At 39.1% G+C, this 18387-nt stretch overlaps 1 protein-coding gene across 3 annotated transcripts in view; it reads left to right on the plus strand.

The window, feature by feature from the left end:
• Positions 1-1052: 1052 nt before the first annotated feature.
• Positions 1053-18387, plus strand: part of TANK (TRAF family member associated NFKB activator) — a 74313-nt gene continuing 56978 nt past the window's right edge. Inside the window, exon 1 of one of the 3 annotated variants that reach the window (XM_059927975.1) lies at positions 1053-1158. The gene's annotated coding sequence lies outside the window, so the exon portion shown is untranslated. The remainder of the gene's footprint in view (positions 1159-18387) is intronic. The other 2 variants (XM_059927976.1, XM_059927979.1) reach the window with 2 other exon arrangements.

Consider the following 18387-nt stretch of genomic DNA (forward strand, 5'->3'; position numbering starts at 1 on the left):
AATTAAATAAATAGTAGGTCATCACCATGGAAGCTTCTGAAAGTGCTACATGCATTCAGCCAGATACAGTTATGCTTCAGTCCATGTGGAGAGTCCCAGCCTTCAGTGCTCTCAGGAAGCTTCCACATGTGCTGTGGATTTGACTGCTCTTTTCCTGAAAGGAGTCCTAGGGATGACCTTGGTGGTGGGAAGGAGCCAGCATGACATGAGTGACTCTAGACGACACCTTTCATTTACAGAGCATTCTGAACTTTACCACGACTTTTGCTTACATTATCGATTGATTCTGCAACCATCCATCCAGTGAAGTAGGTTATCATTGTCATTTGTCAGATTTTAGAATATCAGTGTTCATTAGGTTAAGCAACTTGCCTGAGGTAGTAGGTATCCGAGCTAAAACTTTTCTTGAGATATCTGTCTAAGCTTTCTCTCTTGGAGAATATTCAAACATGGCTAGGAAATGGAATAATGGGGAATCGTTAAGTCATGGGAAATGTTAAAGGTCTACTTGCATGTAGCAATCATTCAACTTTAGCAAGTACTTTTAATGAAAGGTGTTACTAGTTGGGGGAAAAACAAATGGGTGTGTGTGTGTGTGTAATTTTTCTCAGAGTGTGGAGCTTAATCACCTTAATCACATTCATATAGGGATATGTTGAAAATTCGGGTTCCTGGGCTTCACCCCAGTTGCTCTGAACTCTGGGAATCTCTAGGGGGTGAATCTACATCTTTAACAAGCCTCTCAGGTGATTCTTGCGTAATTCTCAGGTGATTCTCAGCTCACACACTGGGTGATGCTAGACCCTGTTATTTGTGGTTTGGCAAAAAGGTAGCCAGCACACTCAGGTGACCTTGAAACTTGACATTGTATGCCTTTCCGTGGCTGTGGTTTTCTCTGCGAGGAGGAGCGGGGCTGCGCTGGGCGGGGCTTGGATGAGCGGGGCTTCGCTTGGATGAGCGGGACAGGGGCGAGAGTGGGCGGGGCGGGGAGGGGCGGGGCCGGAGAGGTCAGGCCTGGAGAGGTGGAGGGTGAAGGGTTAATGCTCCGCGCGCAGGCGCTGCCCTCTGAACTGGAACGGAAAACAACTTCCGGTTGGAGTCACTCCGCCGGGCGCCGGCGACCCTAGGCGTGAGAGACTGCCGCGGAAGCCCTGAACTGTGAGTAAGAAACTTCGCGAGCTAGTTGGTGTGTCCGAAGCCGTTGGGCACGGCGACGGAGAACTTGTGTGTGTGAGCGAGAGGGATACGCTGGCCGTATGGGAGCCGCAGGGAGAGAAGCCGAGGAGCTGCAGAGACAACCAGTTCTGAGTGGGGAGGGACTTTGTGCGAGAGAAAACCACCTGGGTCCCCATCCCCTAGCGGACCCGGGAGGGGCTTTCCGGGCCCGCGACGTCAGCGCAGCAACGACGGCCCCCGCTGCGACGGCAGCAGGCGAGGGATCCTGCCCGACTCCGCGTCGGCTGCTCTCGGTGATTTGACTTCTTGGCTAGCCACCGGGGAGGCAGGGCTTGCGATGTCACGGTGACCAGTGGACCCCGCCTGGAGGTCCCAGCCTCCTTTGAGGATGCGGGCTGCCTTCCAGAAGCTAGTACTATCGTTGTTACTCTTACGAAAACTTCGTCGGTTCTTTCTGTTGTTTTTTCCCCAAGATTATTGCACAGTTCCGCTCTCAGCTTTCCTGTGGGGTGGCATCATAGCCTTGTCAATGAGAAGTTGGGTAACTTCCCCGAGGGTCACGGAGAGAATAGATGGCTGAGGCGGAAAGAGCAGAAGCAAACCCTGCCCCCAGTGGGAACCGGGCGTTAGGTGGAATCCCCAGCGCGGCGTAAACTGACTAGCGACGAGTTACGGGTGTCACAAGCTGTGCTTGTCACGAAGTGAAGAAAGAAGGGGGAAGACACTCAAACCAAAGAGTCTTTGTGTCTCTTATTATGCTGTAACAAGCAGAAGTAGTGCAGCCTTTGCTATGTAAAGTGTCATTTATCTCACAGATTCTTTTGACAAGTTATATCTTAAGAGAGAAACGGTAGTAAAGGAAGTGAAATGACATGAAAGTGAGGGAAAATAACGTGATCTGCTTCCCTACCACGGTTGGAATACACATTTCAAACGAGAGGTAGCAGAGAAGCAAGCTCTGTATTCTGCTGATAAATTATTTTGCCCCTCTCATTAGGGAGGGGAGGAGAACCCTAAAGTGATAGTCATGCATAAAGCAGAAAATGTAACTCTTTCACAGCCCTCTCCCCAACCACAGGTACTCCAACGCCTTCCACATCTCTCTTATGTGTGCGTAAACATGTTGTTTCGCTTTCTTATGAAAATGAGATTATATACGCATACAGTCCTATTATCTGGTTTTTCAGATGAAAAATACATGGTGGAAATCTTACCACATGTAGCTCTACTTTATCTTAATGTCAGCATGGTATTCCTTTGCCTGGATGTACCATATGTAGTTAACCGCTTCTTGATATGGCCTGTCTGTATATTTTGCCCTTGTTCTACAAAATTATCTGTATTTCATTAGGATACAGACATATTAATCCTCTGTGAATTATATGGCAAATATTTTCAAGAACGATCCGTCTTTGGTTTAAATGCCCAGGTTTTGTATCGCTTAAGAATGCTGTCCTTACTCAAAAATTATTAAAATATTTTCCTGTATTGTCTGTTAATTCTTTTTATAGTTTGTATGCTTTACTCATTAAAACGTATGAAAATTATTTTTGTACATTGTATAAGATAGGGTTTAGCCATTTTTCCTGAAGTCATTTGCTGAAATCAATTCTTTCCCAACTGACTAGAAATACTACCTTAATATAGTAAATTTCCACCTGTATATGAGTCTTTTTTTTTTTTTTTTTTGGATTCTTCTGTTGCTGTGTTCTATTTGCCTCTTCCTATACAAATACCAATCTCTTTGATTAGGCACTTCTTAGTAATTCATAAAGCAAGTCCCTCTTCATTTGCCTCTTTCAAAATATCCTTGGTGATTGCGTTCTCTTCTCAGGTAAAATTTAAAGTAAACTGTTTATGTTTCATTAAAACATAACTTTTGGGGGGGGGTTAGCCATCCACTAATATTTTGTGACTGGTATGTAGATAATTTATATATCTGGCCAACTTTCTAAACTTATTAGTTGTAATAAATTTTTTCTCTTGAATTTTCTAGGAAAACAGTCATCTAAATATAATCTTATCTCCTTCTTTATACTTCTTTCTTTCTTTGGTTTAATAAATTTCTAGCTTCTCCAGAACAGTGATATATAATAACATTGATTCAGGCCATCCTTATCATATTTCTTAGTTTGTGGATGTTTTTACTGTGTCATCATTAAATATGAATTTTAGAGTAAATTTCAAATAATTATATTTATCAAGGAAGTGTCTTTAATGTTTCTAGCTACTGGGATTTTTGCAGGGAATGGATTTTGGATTGTGTCTAAAGTTGGGTTTTTCTGTTTTTGTTTTTTCTTTTGGTCTGTTTGCATTGGCTAGCACTTGGAGAGCAGTTTTAACTAACAGATGTTGAGTGTTCATTTGGTCTGTATATTTCTTGTTGTCAAGATGATGTCTTTTCATTACTACTTAACTAAACATTTTTATCAGGAGTAGAAGTTGAGTTTTGTCATACGGCATTTTGGCATCTATCATGGCCTATCATGTGCTTTTCTTCCTTGACCTGTTAGAATGGCAACTTGTTTTAGTAGATTTTTAGGGTTTTTGTTGTTGTTTTGTTTGTTTTTTGTGTTTTTTAAAATTTTTATTGGCGTATAGTTGATTTACAATGTTATGTTAGCTTCAGGTGTACAGCAAAGTGAATCAGTTATACATATACATACATCCACTTTTTTTTTTTTTTAGATTCTTTTCCCATATGGGCCATTACAGAGTATTGAGTAGAGTTCCCTGTGCTATACAGCAAGTTCTTATTAGTTATCTATTTTATATATAGTAGTGTGTATATGTCAATCCCAATCTCCCAATTTATCCCTCCCCCACTTTCCCCCTTGGTAAGTTTGTTTTCTACATCTGTGACTCTACTTCTGTTTTGTAAATACGTTCATTTTTACCCTTGATTTCTAGTTTTGTTTTGTTTTGTTTTTAATTTTTATTTATTTATTTATTTATTTATGGCTGTGTTGGGTCTTCGTTTCTGTGCGAGGGCTTTCTCTAGTTGCGGCAAGCGGGGGCCACCCTTCATCGTGGTGCGCGGGCCTCTCACTATCGCGGCCTCTCTTGTTGCAGAGCACAGGCTCCAGACTCGCAGACTCAGCAATTGTGGCTCACGGGCCTAGTCGCTCTGCGGCATGTCGGATCCTCCCAGACCAGGGCTCGAACCCGCGTCCCCCGCATTGGCAGGCAGACTCCCAACCACTGCGCCACCAGGGAAGCCCGATTTCTAGTTTTTGAACCAACCTTACACTTGGTCATTGTGTAATATTCAAGCGTATAGGTTTCTTTTCGGTCACATTTTTATTTAAAATCAGTAATTGAGTTTCATCTGTAGTTATCTTTTTACTGTTATCTTTGGCACAGTTTGATGTCAAGGCTATGCTGATTTTCTAAAAAGAATTGAGAAGAGTTCCTTCTTTCTCTGCTCTGAGGTAGTTTAAATACAGTCTTAAGAGCTCTCTATTTGAACCCATCTATTTGATGGGTTCACTCATGAACCCATCTGAAAGTACAGTGGACCCTTGAATAACACTTGGGGGTTAGGGGTGCCGAGCCTACCAGCAGTTGAAAATCTGCATGTAATTTATAGTCAGCCCTCCATGTCCGAGGTTCTGCATCCTCAGATTCAACCAACTGCAGATAGTATAGTACTGTAGTATATTTTTAGTGGGAAAAAAATTCACCTGTAAGTGTATCCATGCACTTAAAACCCATGTTGTTCAAGGGTCAATTGTACATTGTTCTTAAAAACAGCAATAATATTCAGCAAAAAGGTCCAGAGCTTTAAAAGGTGAACAAACAAAAACTCCTTAGAGTAAATCCTTATAAAAGAAAGGGTGTGAAACACCAATAATGTCAAGAAAGAAGAACTGCTGTACTGATCCTGGTTATTTTTGTCCCCCATCTTTTTTTTTTTTTTTCCCCCTGTTCTGGGAAAATGCTGTAGGTAGACTGAGGCTGATAATAAAGTGTTTTACTGTTTTTTCTCTTCTCTACTCCAGTTTATGAAGGAAAGAGTGTTGCTTCTACATGGGCAAGCTCTTCTATGCCCTGAAAGAAACCAAGAGGGAAACTCAACTGAGAAAGCATCAGTTTCACTTTGTTGTCATCAGCTTCCCAATTTTGCCAGGAAATTTCTTGCTTTAGAGGTAGTAACCAAGCTGACATTCTACTCTAGCCAAATCCCATAGAGGAGTTTCAAAATGAGTGGTTGAGAAAATATGCAAGCTCAGCATGCTTTTACTTATTTAATATGAAGTGAAAATCAGTAGCACAGTCTAGGTATGTACATGGCCTGTGCACACACGTAAGAACAGGGCTGGCTTCTAAGGAATACAAACCATCCAACCAAAGCCCACCGTTTTACTCAGCTAACGGTTTACTGTTAATATGTGGATAGTATTGTATTATGTAATCTTCGGTAGAGTTATTAACTTTTATAAGTGATTATTTCAAATACTTTTTGATTACTTTCAAGACTATTACCTTAGATAATGCAGTTTAACAGTATACATCTGTGAACTGTGGAGGAGACTTCAAGACACTCGTAAATGTTATTTACAGAAGAATACAGGCATTATGTCAATGCTTGGATATTTGAGTGTCTTAAATTATTATCTATTAATCTAGAACAAATAATTATTGGCATAATTTGGGGGGGCGTGCCCTAAATAAATAAGGACTTGCATGTTTTTTGAAAGCATACCTGTTATCTGTGAGGAAATGGTAAAAAATAGATAGCCTGTTGATGTAAAACTTCACTATTCTAACGACAGTTGATCCTTGAACAACACAGGGGTTAGGCATGCCAACCATTTGCTCATTTGAAAATCTGCATATATTTTACAGTCAACCTTCTGTATCCAAGGTTCCTCCGTATCTGTGGTTCCACCATACTGGGAGTTCCACATCCAGGGATTCAACCAACCACAAATCATATAGTACTGTAGTATTTACTCTTGAAAATATCCGTGGATAGGTAGGCCTGTGCAGTTCAAACCTTTGTTGTTCAAGAGCCAACCGTATTCTTATGCTTTAGCTGATTAGCTCTTCCTACTATTTATCCTTTTGTTTTCTAACACCTTTCTAAGCATGAATAAATATTACTGTTCAATTTCAACTTGGTTGTGTTTAATTATGTCAAGCCAAATTTTAGTTTCTATTTTCTATTGGATTTATGTTGTGGCTGCCATTCCTCCCATGCTATCTTTTATGCTTGCCGCTTTGGTTTTCAGTCATGGGTAGAGGGAAAGAGGAGACTATTACCGAGAATAGGTAACCAAATTTCTTTTTGGTCCAGGACCAAGATTCTGAATCATTTTCAAAAAAGGATAAGAGAGAATCTGTATTGAACTCCCTTGTGGGTGGGTGACTAATTAGTGTACAGTCTTTTGAACTACATGCAGTGTTTGACAGCTGTTCAAAAAAGTTGAGGAGGATTGGAACAGGCAGTGGTACCAGAGCCTTTGCAACTGAAAACAAGCCTTTGGGACCTATGTAATGCATATGTTATAGGTTTTCAATCCCTAGTCTATAAAAACATTTTTTTAAATTGTGGTGAAATTTACGACCTTAGCCACTTTTAAGTAGTGTTGAATGTATTCACATTGTGGTATTGTACAAGCAAGAAAAACATCCCTAAGAGACTTACTTTTTTTTAAGAAAAAAGTTTGGGAAGTAAACAACAGTGATAATTATTTGTCTCATGGGGGAAATGTCCTGGACAGTAACCTGAGTTTTCCTCCTTTTACCTTCAGAGATACACTCTCTGTGATGGTAATTATCATTACTAAATTATGAGAGTAAACAGTTTGAGCACCAATGATCTGTAATAGCTTTCACTTACCACCAATACTTCTTCTTTGAGAAAAAGAAGGGTCTATTGAAAATAGGTCGTTAACAGTGAAAACAGTCTGTCTTTCAAGTCATTGCTGTAAGGAATTATAGGAAATTGAGTGGACTAAGAAAAATAATATGAGTTCCATTTTGATGGTTACTTAGTTGAAGTTATAAGAATGCTTGAGATATTTGCAGTAGAATGAGGTATGGAGAATTGTTCTCTTGAGCAGCAGAATAAACGCACTCAGGTAATTTTGCTGTGGAGAATGACTTGCTCTAAGGACAGAAATCAGGGACTCAGGTCCCTTCAAGATAATATACTATTGTAAATTGCTTGAAGAAAATCAACTGTTCCTGTGGGATATTTAAGTGGTTTTACTATTTATAGTTAATAAATATGTGGCTTTTACTTTAATGTAATTTCATGATTTTATATATTTGCTATCCCTAAACTAGAAATGCCTTTCCCTTGATATCGATGTTTTTCAACCTTTTTAAATCCATATTTCCTTTTTTATAAACATTAAAATACCACAAATCCTAGGAGATATGTGCCCTTCCTTCCCACGAAGTCCTCTCTTACACCTCCTCATACTGAATATAAACTTTCTCTTGCAGTTTTCCCCATCCAAGAATATTCTGTAGAGCCTTTCTTTATATGATTTATGAAAACAGATTTTTAATATTAAATAGCCATTTTAAACTGATAACTCCCCCTCCCCCATCTCCGGATTCTAACATGGCCCCTACTCAGAAGAGAGGATACCCCTTACATGGGCTGAGCACGCTAACTGAGCAATGCAGTGTTTATGTTTACCTCAGATGGGTAGAACATCACATGCCTAATTTCCTTTTTGGTGTTAATACTATTTAGTTTTGCACTTCAACCCATAGAATTTGATAAACAGTTTGAGAGAGGTCCTACTGGAGATAAAAAAGGAAATGAGGCAAAGCTGAGACTCATGGGTGTGGTCTTTGGCTGTAAAGTCTTCTTTTAACTCTTAGAAGATAACACAAAAAGTTTCACCAAGTTTTAACATCCAGCAAAGTGGAGAACCTGGTCTGGGGAGCTTTTGGTTTGATCAGTGGGATTGTCTTACCTTGTTTATCCTGATGCATTTAGCAATCCAGCTTATGAAAAAAATACAAAATCCAAATTCTGACATCGCTGGATCTATGATATTTAAGTTTCTATTATTTTAGCTGCCTGATTGGAACACAGTAACAGTGTAGTGCAGTGTGCTATGGGTATATCCATAACCGAAGTTTACAACCTGGAAAGTGAGAACAGAAATGCAAGCTGTCATTTTGGGGAATTGGCTGCTTGTGTTATGGAACTCTCTTAAAAGTGGGAAATGATCGTAAGTAAATGTCAGGAGTGACAGTTTTTCTCTTCCATTTCCTTTCTTCAAGCAAGGAAAACACACATACTTTTTAGTGTCTTTAAAAGTTTACCTTAACCATCTAAGACAGAGGATGTTATTTTATTTATGTGTATATACTACATTATTGACTTATTTTCTGCTTTTTGCTTCTGTTGCTTTTTGTGAGTGAGGAGGCAAACATAGAGCTAAGATAGAGAAAAGACAGGATGTATCTCACTTATTCACCTCTTCGTTTGCTACGATGGCAACTTTTCTGAAATAGAATATGAACTCTTATTATTATTCATACCCTGAGGGGTTGGGAAAAGCAGGTGACTTTCTTTTCTAGGGCAGAGTGGAAGATGTCATAGTTACTCTATGGGATCCTTCCCCCATCCTGAAGCTTCTGTAGATTTAAACTGACCTCTTACCACAAGTGTGAACCCTGGTAGAACACTTACCCAGAAGCAGAATAGTCTCAGCAGTGGGGGAAACCCAGCAGAGGACCTTTTTCTACTTACTAAATCACCCACACTTGTCTCTACTTGTCCCCAAAAAGTTGACTTGTTAAAGATTTATAAATCATTTTAGGGGTGGAGGTGGAGGTGGTGGAAATCTACCTTTAGGCCTGTGATTCTTTTCAAACTTGAAATCCCAATGTATATAACTAATCACAGTTGAGCTGCTCTGGTTGAACTGGGCAATTGGTGGTAGAACATTGTTTGGCTCATACACCTACAGCCTCAGTGGAGCTCCAAAAGCACCACTACTTTCTTTGATTATTACTTTTTATTCAGGATTGGTTAGATATCATTTGGTATCATAATGCTGGTTGTCAAAGACAACAGGCTTAAGATATTTTTATCTATAAAATAAGGGAAGAAATGTTTGTTTAAAAAGAAGGAGGAGGACTTTCCTGGTGGCACAGTGCTTAAGAATCCGCCTGCCAATGCAGGGGACATGGGTTCGAGCCCTGGTCCAGGAAAATCCCACATGCCGCAAAGCAACTAAGCCCATGCGCCACAACTACTGAGCCTGTGCTCTAGAGCCCACGAGCCACAACTACTGAGCCCGCATGCCACAACTACTGAAGCCCGAGCACCTAGAGCCCATGCTCCACAACAAGAGAAGCCACCACAATGAGAAGCCTGTGCACCTCAACGAAGAGTAGCCCCCGCTCGCCACAGCTAGAGAAAGCCTGCGTGCAGCAATGAAGACCCAATGCAGCTAAAAATAAATAAATAAACAAACAAATAAAGAAGAAGGAGGGTGGGAGGAGTTAGAGTACCACTTCAGAAAATTTAACATCCAGATAGTAGGAGTCCCAGAAAGGGACACAGAAAGAGTGAAATTGCCCAAAAAGTTATTCAAGAAAATTAGCAAAGACTGAAGGATGAACTTCCACATGGGTTAAGTACAAGATCAGAAATCAGAATGGCTCTGGACTTCAACAAAAACAAAAGGGAGCATAGTAAAACTTACAAAATTCTGAGGAAAAATTACTTCCAACTTAGAACTCTTAACCTGGCAAACTATCAGTTAAATCTGAGGGTAAAGATATTTTCAGTTATGCAGGGTCTCAAAAAATTTACTTTGCAGGCACTTTATCAGGAAGCTACTAGAGGGTTTACTCCACCAAATTGGGGAGTAAAACAAGAAGGATGAAGATTTGGGATGCTGAAAATGAGGGATTCAGCTAGAGAGAGAGGTGAATAAAGGGAATCATCAAATTCAAGTTGAAAGAGGGTCTCAAGATGAAGACTTTCCTCTAGGCATAGAAATCAACAAATCTAGTCTTGAGCAAGTCAGAAAGCTCAAGGAGAGATTCTTCTAAGTAGATGAAATTGATAGAATAATTGAAGTGTCTCAATGGATTGAGGAGTTGTAGTAATGATAATAAGAAATAAAACAAACAAGAAGTTTTTTCAGGAAAAATGTTTTTCAGGAAAGGAAAAGGAGCCATAGTATATTATATGGCTCAGCAGTGAATAGCATTACGTAGTCATAAAAAAGTTAAAGTAGAATGCAAATCTAACCAAAAAATAGGATATAACTATATGAGGAGAATGGGGAGGATATAAAGGGAGGGGAGATTTTAAAGAGAGCTGAATCCTTATTTTGCAGAGTGGGAAGACAAGTAAAACTGAAAAATCAGTAGTGGCAATATTAGCATGTTATTTAGAGATACAGAGATAATACCAAAAAGAATCAACCAAAAGGGACTTCGCTGGTGGCTCAGTGGTTAAGAATCCGCCTGCCAATGCAGGGGACACGGGTTCGAGCCCTGGTCAGGGAAGATCCCACATGCTGCGGAGCAACTAAGCCCGTGTGCCATAACTGCTGAGCCTGCGCTCTAGAGCCTGTGTGCCACAACTACTGAAGCCCACACGCCTAGAGCCCGTGCTCCGCAACAAGAGAAGCCACTGCAATGAGAAGCCCGTGCACCGCAACGAAGAGTAGCCCCCGCTCGCTGCAACTAGAGAAAGCCCGTGTGCAGCAACGAAGAGCTGACGCAGCCAAAAATTAAAAATAAAATAAAAATAAATTTATTTAAAAAAAAAAAGAGGAATCAACCAAAAGAACTGAAAATTGTTGACAGGGTGAAGCAGGAAATGGGAAGGGAGGAGAGTAAGGTACTACTGTATTTCTTAAACCTTATAAAGTTATTTTACTCATTAAAATGTAGATATGTTATGCTTTGATTAAAAATAAAATAAAAACTAAATTAGGGTGAAAAGAGCTAGGATGTTGGACTCTCACATCAAAGAGACCTGGATTTATCTTGGTCTTCCATTTTCTAATTCGTTGACCTCAGGCAACGTATTTAACCTTTTGGAGCTCAGTTTCCTTATCTGGAAAGGGAACATTAAAATAAGGTAGTTTATGTAAAGCAGCAAGCAATTTTTACCTCAGCAGGTGTCAGTCTCTACCCCTGTCCCTAATGTTTCCCAGGAGGAAATAGGGAACCACCACCACTGTTGGGAAGCTTCCCATTCAATTATAAGACTAAGATGGTCCTTCTGGTTCATAGCTGTGTGCCTATTCAGATTGAAGGCATGGCACTGGGATCTATGTTCTTTCTAAACTATCTGTAGATAATTAGAGAATTTAAATAGAATTGAGATGATTTAGAGTATTGGTAGGGGTAGAATCAAGTTATAAGGACTGCTTGGTGAGAGAAGAGCTCTGGTCACACTCAGATTTCTCTTTCAGCATGAACTTCAGTGCAAATGCCATTAATGGTGTCTCTTCCATTAATAGAGAAAACAGTTGTCACATAGACTGATGAATTGTGGAAATTTCATGGAACCAAGATCAACAAGAGTGCTGTTGCTCTGGACCATCTGCCAAAGTATCAAAATTCCTTTTTTTTTTTTTTTTTTAAGAACATCTACCTTAGCAACTGCTATTTTTGTTTCTCAATTCTATACACTTCTTTTGGAACAGTTCATAAAGCAGATCACTGTGGAACAAAAGGACACTTTATGAAAGCCTATTTCCCTGCCTTGGTGCATATTTGTGTAGTGTTTTACAGAGTACAGTGCTTTCCCAGTTATGACTTGATCCCCTATGGCAGTGATTCTAAATCTCTCACACTTGCTTCTCCCTCTTCCTCCTCTCACCGCCCCCCCCACCAAAAAAAATTATGATCCAAGAAGTCTTGGACAGGTATGGCTGATCTGTTTTTTGAAACTGCCCTGGATTATTCTAATGTACTGACAGGTTGGGAACCCATGTCCTACAGCATGCTGTACCCCAGACATTCTAAACTGGGGCAGATGAGGGAACTGAGGTCCACAGAAAGGTTATGGCTTATTCACTGTCACCCATCAACAAGCATATCTAGACTGGACATGTTTTCTGCACTTCAACTCTGATTTTATCTTTGGTTGACTAGGCTTTTTAATTTTTATTCTCTGACTTGTATTAAGAGAGAAATTAACACATTTTACACAAGATGTGGTCTCAGTTAAAAATAAGATTTGGAATCTTTATTTTATAGCATCTTTTTATTTTTTCCAGATGCAAAAGGAAATGAAACAGAGAATCAAATTTTTTAATAAACTCTTGCTCCTCCACAGTAGGGTAGCATAACAAGTGTTGGGACTTAACTAGATCTGAATATTCACATTTGAGGAAAACTGGAGTGGCCCTCAAAAGAGTAGAGATTTGCGTAATTTTGGCACAGAGGCAGGTTTGAGAAGTTGGTTTGTCAGGCTACCCGGGGATTTTTAGTCCTGTCTTCAAGAGTATTCAACAGTAGGAGTAAGAAAGTGTGTTGCGTGGTATAAAAATGTTGTATCTGGTTTTAAACTTTTATCATATTATACATTTAAAGTCACAACCTAAACATCTTGGGAATGACTATGAATGGAGATCTGGATATCTCTGAAACCTTATTTATTTTCTCACTGGAGTTCTCTCAGTTACTTCTAATAAGACAAGTTGTGACTTGCAAACATTTGCCCAGCAGCCTCTAGGTGTCCTCAGGGAAATTAAAAGCAGGGGTATGAAGAGCCGTAGAGTTCTGTGCTGGTAATTAAGAGCACAGAGTACAGCTTATAATTATGTAGGCTTTTGCCTGTTCCCATTTATCATTGGTAATATTCTCAAGGCTGAATGACTGCTCAGCAATTTCAACTGCGATTTAAGAGAAAATAGGCCTTTTTGTGAAAAGGTCCTCTGTCTCCCGAAGTTTCATTCTCTTTTCATAGAAGAGCTCTCTCCTTTCGTAGTGGTTATGATTTAGTAAATGACTCAGAGATGCTGGAGGGGCCCCTAATCTGTTAACTCATGAGATTTTAACTACTTCTTTTTCAAAATCAACTTTGCCCTTTATGAATCTGGTGCAACCTGTGTCATCTCTTCTGGTTGGGGGGACCTTTTTAAGATTACTGAAAATATTTTTTCACACTCTTTAAATTAAAACCAGAAGATAGGTACTAACGTTCTACTCTTGTGAAAGATCATTAATAATACTATTTCATTATCATAAATTTGGTAGAGTAGAAGAGAGAGACTTAAGAAAAATAACACATTCAAACACTCTACCAGAAAGTTATTTTTCTTGTTATTTAACACTGTATAAAGGTTAACAGAACAGAACGTTAGATAACATTCCTACCTGTTTGGCTAATAATGTCTTCATATAAGGTAACAGATTTATACTAAAATGCCTTACTATTTTATGCATATCCTAGTTTTCCTTCTGACATTGTCCAGTGGGCCTATCCTCTTTTTTGGTTTATATTTGGGAGAAAAAAAGTGTACATCTTGTGACACAAAGTGGTACAATAATAAGTATTGCTTCTTTCTCTCTCCACTGTTTTCTTTTTAAAAATGTAAGGGTTTTGTTTGTTTCTTTTTTGGTAAAAAGATGTTGGCCTGGTTGACTGTCAACCAGTATCAGAGGACATTAAAAACTTTAAGAATATAAGCAGGAGGGAAGGCATACTTAGCCATCATTTCTTCCTTTAGATTCCATTATCACTCAATTGGTACATTTTTCCTGACTGTTGTTAATTATGTCTCTGTTAGCACTTTTGTTCAAAATTGAATTCAATATCCTCTCCTCTCCCCCTCAGTATTTCTTCCTGTTTCTCTGTGGCTGACTAGCATCACTGTTTGCCTAATTTTTGAAAAATATGGCTGGTAAACGATCTTTAACAAAATAACCTGGTTACTTTACTTATTAAAATATAGATTATAGCACTCCTTCCCAGGCCAACTGATTCAGAATTGCTGGGCCCTGAATGCTTCCTTCTTGTCTGTTGTACAGATCCAGTTGGCCAACAAATCCTGTTGATTCTGCCTTTAAAATGTGTCTTGAATCCATTCATCTTTCATTTTCCCTACTCTAGTTTAAGCCCTCATCTTTCACCCAGAATACAGCAGTAGTTTCTTATGGATAGCCTCACTTTGTCTCCCTCATTAGTTTATATTCCCTGCTGGTATCCAGTTAATCTTTCTAAAACATATCCATCTCCTGCTTGACAATCCTCCATTATTCCTTAATGTTAGCAAGTTAAAGTCTAAATTTCTTAGAGTGACATTCAAGGTCTACTGCAATCTGGCCGTATCTAAATCTGCTGTGTATAGTTTAAGTAGTTAGTGCACTCTGTAACTCTAGGGTGTAACTCTTTCCTATTATGGCCTACATGAATGGTACCCATAGGGTTCTTTCAGTGCAGCACAATCACACATGGTGGCCTTGACTATGCACCTGTCTTAGCACCCTGACCTCTCCATCCTCTCTGTACATACACCTTACTTTCATAAACACAATACTCACCACCAGTCCCTAAATGCACTATACTAGTGATTTCTCAGAGCCTCTGCTCTTTCTGAGTGAATGTTCGTTCCCCTCTCATTCTCTACTTGTTGAAATCCTTCTCATATTTCAGGGCCCAGTATAAGCATCAGATCCTCTGTGAAGCCTTCCACAGTTCCTCTCATGTTAATTGTTCCTTCTATTGAGCCTTTTTCCTGCTTATACTCTTTATTTAACAGTTCTTTCTTTTCATCTTCTTTTGAGATAAAACTTAAATACAATGAAATGTACAAATCTTGAGTGATCCTTTGGGTCAGTTCCTACAAATGCTTCTACCTGTGTTTCCCAGATACCTATCAAGATATGCTTATACATTTTTACACATTTATAATTGACCTGCTAATATGGTTAATCACTTCCATGTGTTTCTGCCTTACTAAATTATAAGCTCTAATTAGAGCTTAAAAGGCAAAGACTGTGAGTTTGTCTCTTTCCCCTACTGTGTGTTCAGCACTGAACCAGTCTTGAATATTGTACCAGTTAGGGTACAGCTCAGCTCCTCTCAGTTAGGATACAGCTCAGCCCCAAAGACAGTGGCTTAAACAAATAAGACAGATATTTTATTTCTCTCACGTATTAGAATTCAAAGTATAAGATGTCCAGAGCTGATCTGGCAGCTCTGTTACAATTCAAAGTATAAGATGTCCAGAGCTGATCTGGCAGCTCCACAGTGTCAAGGACCTGGGCATCTTCATTCTTGTTGTTCCACATCTCCTTGTTCCACCATCCTGGAAGTGTTGCCCTCACCACAGTGTTTCGGGTGACTAACCACAATATTCCATCCAACTGGGAAAGGGAAAAAGAAGAGAGCTTGTCTTGGAAGTTACACTTACTAGCCGATGACCAGAACACAGTCACATGACCACATCAGCTAAAAATCAGGAATACTAGAAGAGGAGAGAATGGATATTGAGGAACAGTTAACAGATATTGCTTCATATATGATCTCAATCTTCACAATAAACCTACAAACTATGTATAAGAAAACTAATACTCAGAGAAGCTAAGTAAATGGCTAGAAAACTGCAGATCTGGGATCTGAATTCAAAGCCTGTACTTTTTTTTTCATTCTACCTAGTAAAGTGTTAGGAGGGACTATATAATTGTTATTAAATAAAGTAATTAATTTTCACAGTTACATCATGTATTTTCATATCACATATTTTCACAGTATCATATCTCTTCTAGGACATCCCATATAACTTTATTCCATACTTCTCACTATCTTTAAATGAATTACCATATCAACTGGCTTGTAACTTTTAAATCCATGATATCATTTATGAGGAAAAATAAATCACTATATTTGCCAAGCAAAAGCTTCTATACTCTGTATTTGTTTAGAAATGCTGTCTAATCATAAAGTTGAAGGAGATTATGTCTTGTAACCCCTTCATTTTAAAAGCAAGGAAAATCGAGGTCCAGAGCAGATATAGGACTTGTCCTTTATTTCATTACTACCCTTGCTTCTTTTCAAGCATCATGGACAAGCACTAGCCTAATTAATCACTTCTATAAGTAACCATAATTGTTATACTTAAGAATTGTCTCAGGTTTGCAGAGTTGTCCTGATCTGGAAGTTCAAACTGAACGATGCATAAGAAATGTATGTAATCCTGGGCTGTTTTGGTGAAGAATGGATATTATCTAGCACAAGAAAACATCTTTATAGCTGTCAGGAACCTGTTTTAGAAAGGATGACTGCTATTTGACAGTCAAATAAAAGGAATGGGTGAGGTCATCCCTACCCATAATTCAAAACCCAAGTCAAATGCCATCTACCTCTCAAAGCCTTTCCTAAACCTTGTAAATAGATGTGAGCACTTCCCTTTCCAAACTCTAGCCTTTAAATATCTCCAGGTACTCATATATATTCTTTAAGTTACAGCTAATGGTGCCTTGGTCAGGGTAGGTTTCATGTCTGTTTTGTTTTCACTACATCAGTGGCGGCCAGCCCAGGCTTTGTTTTTTGTTGGCACTCAGTAAATGTTTTATGGAATGAAATATCCATCATGGCATTCTAGGAGAATACTTTGCAGCTGGCTTTAATAAACAATTCTTGAACTAAGAGTTTCAAAGATTTAGTCCCAGTCACTTGCTTATAGCCTTGTAGCTGTATGCAGGTCATTTAACTCCTCTGAGCCTTATCAGTCAGATTGGAATACGAGTAACAGGAAATGAAGAGCTGGTGAAAAACTTTGTAAAAGGAACACAACATTAAGGTGGCACTATCCCTAAAGCCCCTTGCTGCATCCCACATAGTGCCTTACATGTATTAAGCGAACAAGTACTTCAGTTTTTCTAATTTAATTGAATCATAATGGCATATATGTTATTGAAGTCAAAGTTTGGCCCTAGTAGTTGACACACCTTTGTTGGAGCTGGGAAATTTTACCAAGGGAAAATAAAATTATTGCCCTCATGCAGGCTGATTCTCCTATCCTAGAACAGTTTCATTATGAACCAAGGATCAATGAAAGAGGAAGCAGCCTGATGCCCAGGGATTTTCTTAGTACTTCTTCCTGTGCAAGCACATGCTGGACCTGGGAGGCAGAATAGGAACTTGCCACCCTCCATTTTCCATCTTACAGGAACAACCCAAAGGAAAAAAGGAACTTCTGTCAGAGGAATAGAGGTGGGTGTGACAAGACTATCCTGAAGCCAGGATTACCCTGGAGGTGGGATGCTTTGTATTCTGCCCACCCAGCTACTGTCTTGGGCATCAGTGAGTTAAGTTTTTCCTTGTGGAGGAAACCAGTAAACCAAACCCAGAAATAAAGAAATTACCACTGAAGGCTTTCCTTAAAATACATTTAAAAGAGTGAAGCCATAACTAGAAGAATGTTTCCAAGGCAGAGCTGGCTCTAGCTTGGACCTCCTGGGTTTAGGGGATGTGAGTGGCCATTTGATTTGAGTTTGAGCATGTTTATTATAAATAAAACCATTTCCCTGGAGCCTGGCAAGTTTTGCAGAAGGCATACCAAAATGTAATTGAATTGTGACTGCCTCTTAAATTGTGAAATTAATTTTACACTTAACAAATGCTTTAAAAAATAGAGGAACAAGTGGCTTTAAAGTTCAGGGTGTTAATATTTGAAATCTGTCCAATTTAATTAGCTGGGTCCCAGAGACTGTTTCCTTTTTCTCTGGTCAGTGTCACTGATCTAACACCCAATTTTCTTGGTTGTGAGATAGGAATTAAATGTATCATTTATTTAGTTGTATTGACCTGAATCATATCTCCCCAGCATACATTCTTATTTCAGGAAATAGGATGCATCCATGTGGAATTTACTCAGTAACTCTTCCTAGTGACATTTGTGTGATCTAATTCAAGGAACTGAAATGAAGGCTGCACATGATTTACTTGCATATGATGCAGCTGTTTTTAGTACTGTATTTACATTTTTAAAAACAAGAATGCACCTTCTTGATGGAACAGACATACATTTTTAGATTCACAGACTCAAGAACTGTAGAACAAAGAAGTTTCTTAGAAATTGAATCCAGACATCTTTTTTTGTTTTGAAGAGATAGAAACTTGAGTCCAAAAAGATTTAGTGGCCCTGAACTAAGCTCACAGGGTCAGTCAGTGATAGAACAAAACAAGAAACTAGATAGGTTCCCAATTCAAGCCTCTTGTTTGTCCCAGATAAATATAGGTGTGGTTTACATTGA

Source organism: Balaenoptera ricei, chromosome 7, assembly GCF_028023285.1.
Source record: "Balaenoptera ricei isolate mBalRic1 chromosome 7, mBalRic1.hap2, whole genome shotgun sequence".
NCBI lineage: Eukaryota > Metazoa > Chordata > Mammalia > Artiodactyla > Balaenopteridae > Balaenoptera > Balaenoptera ricei.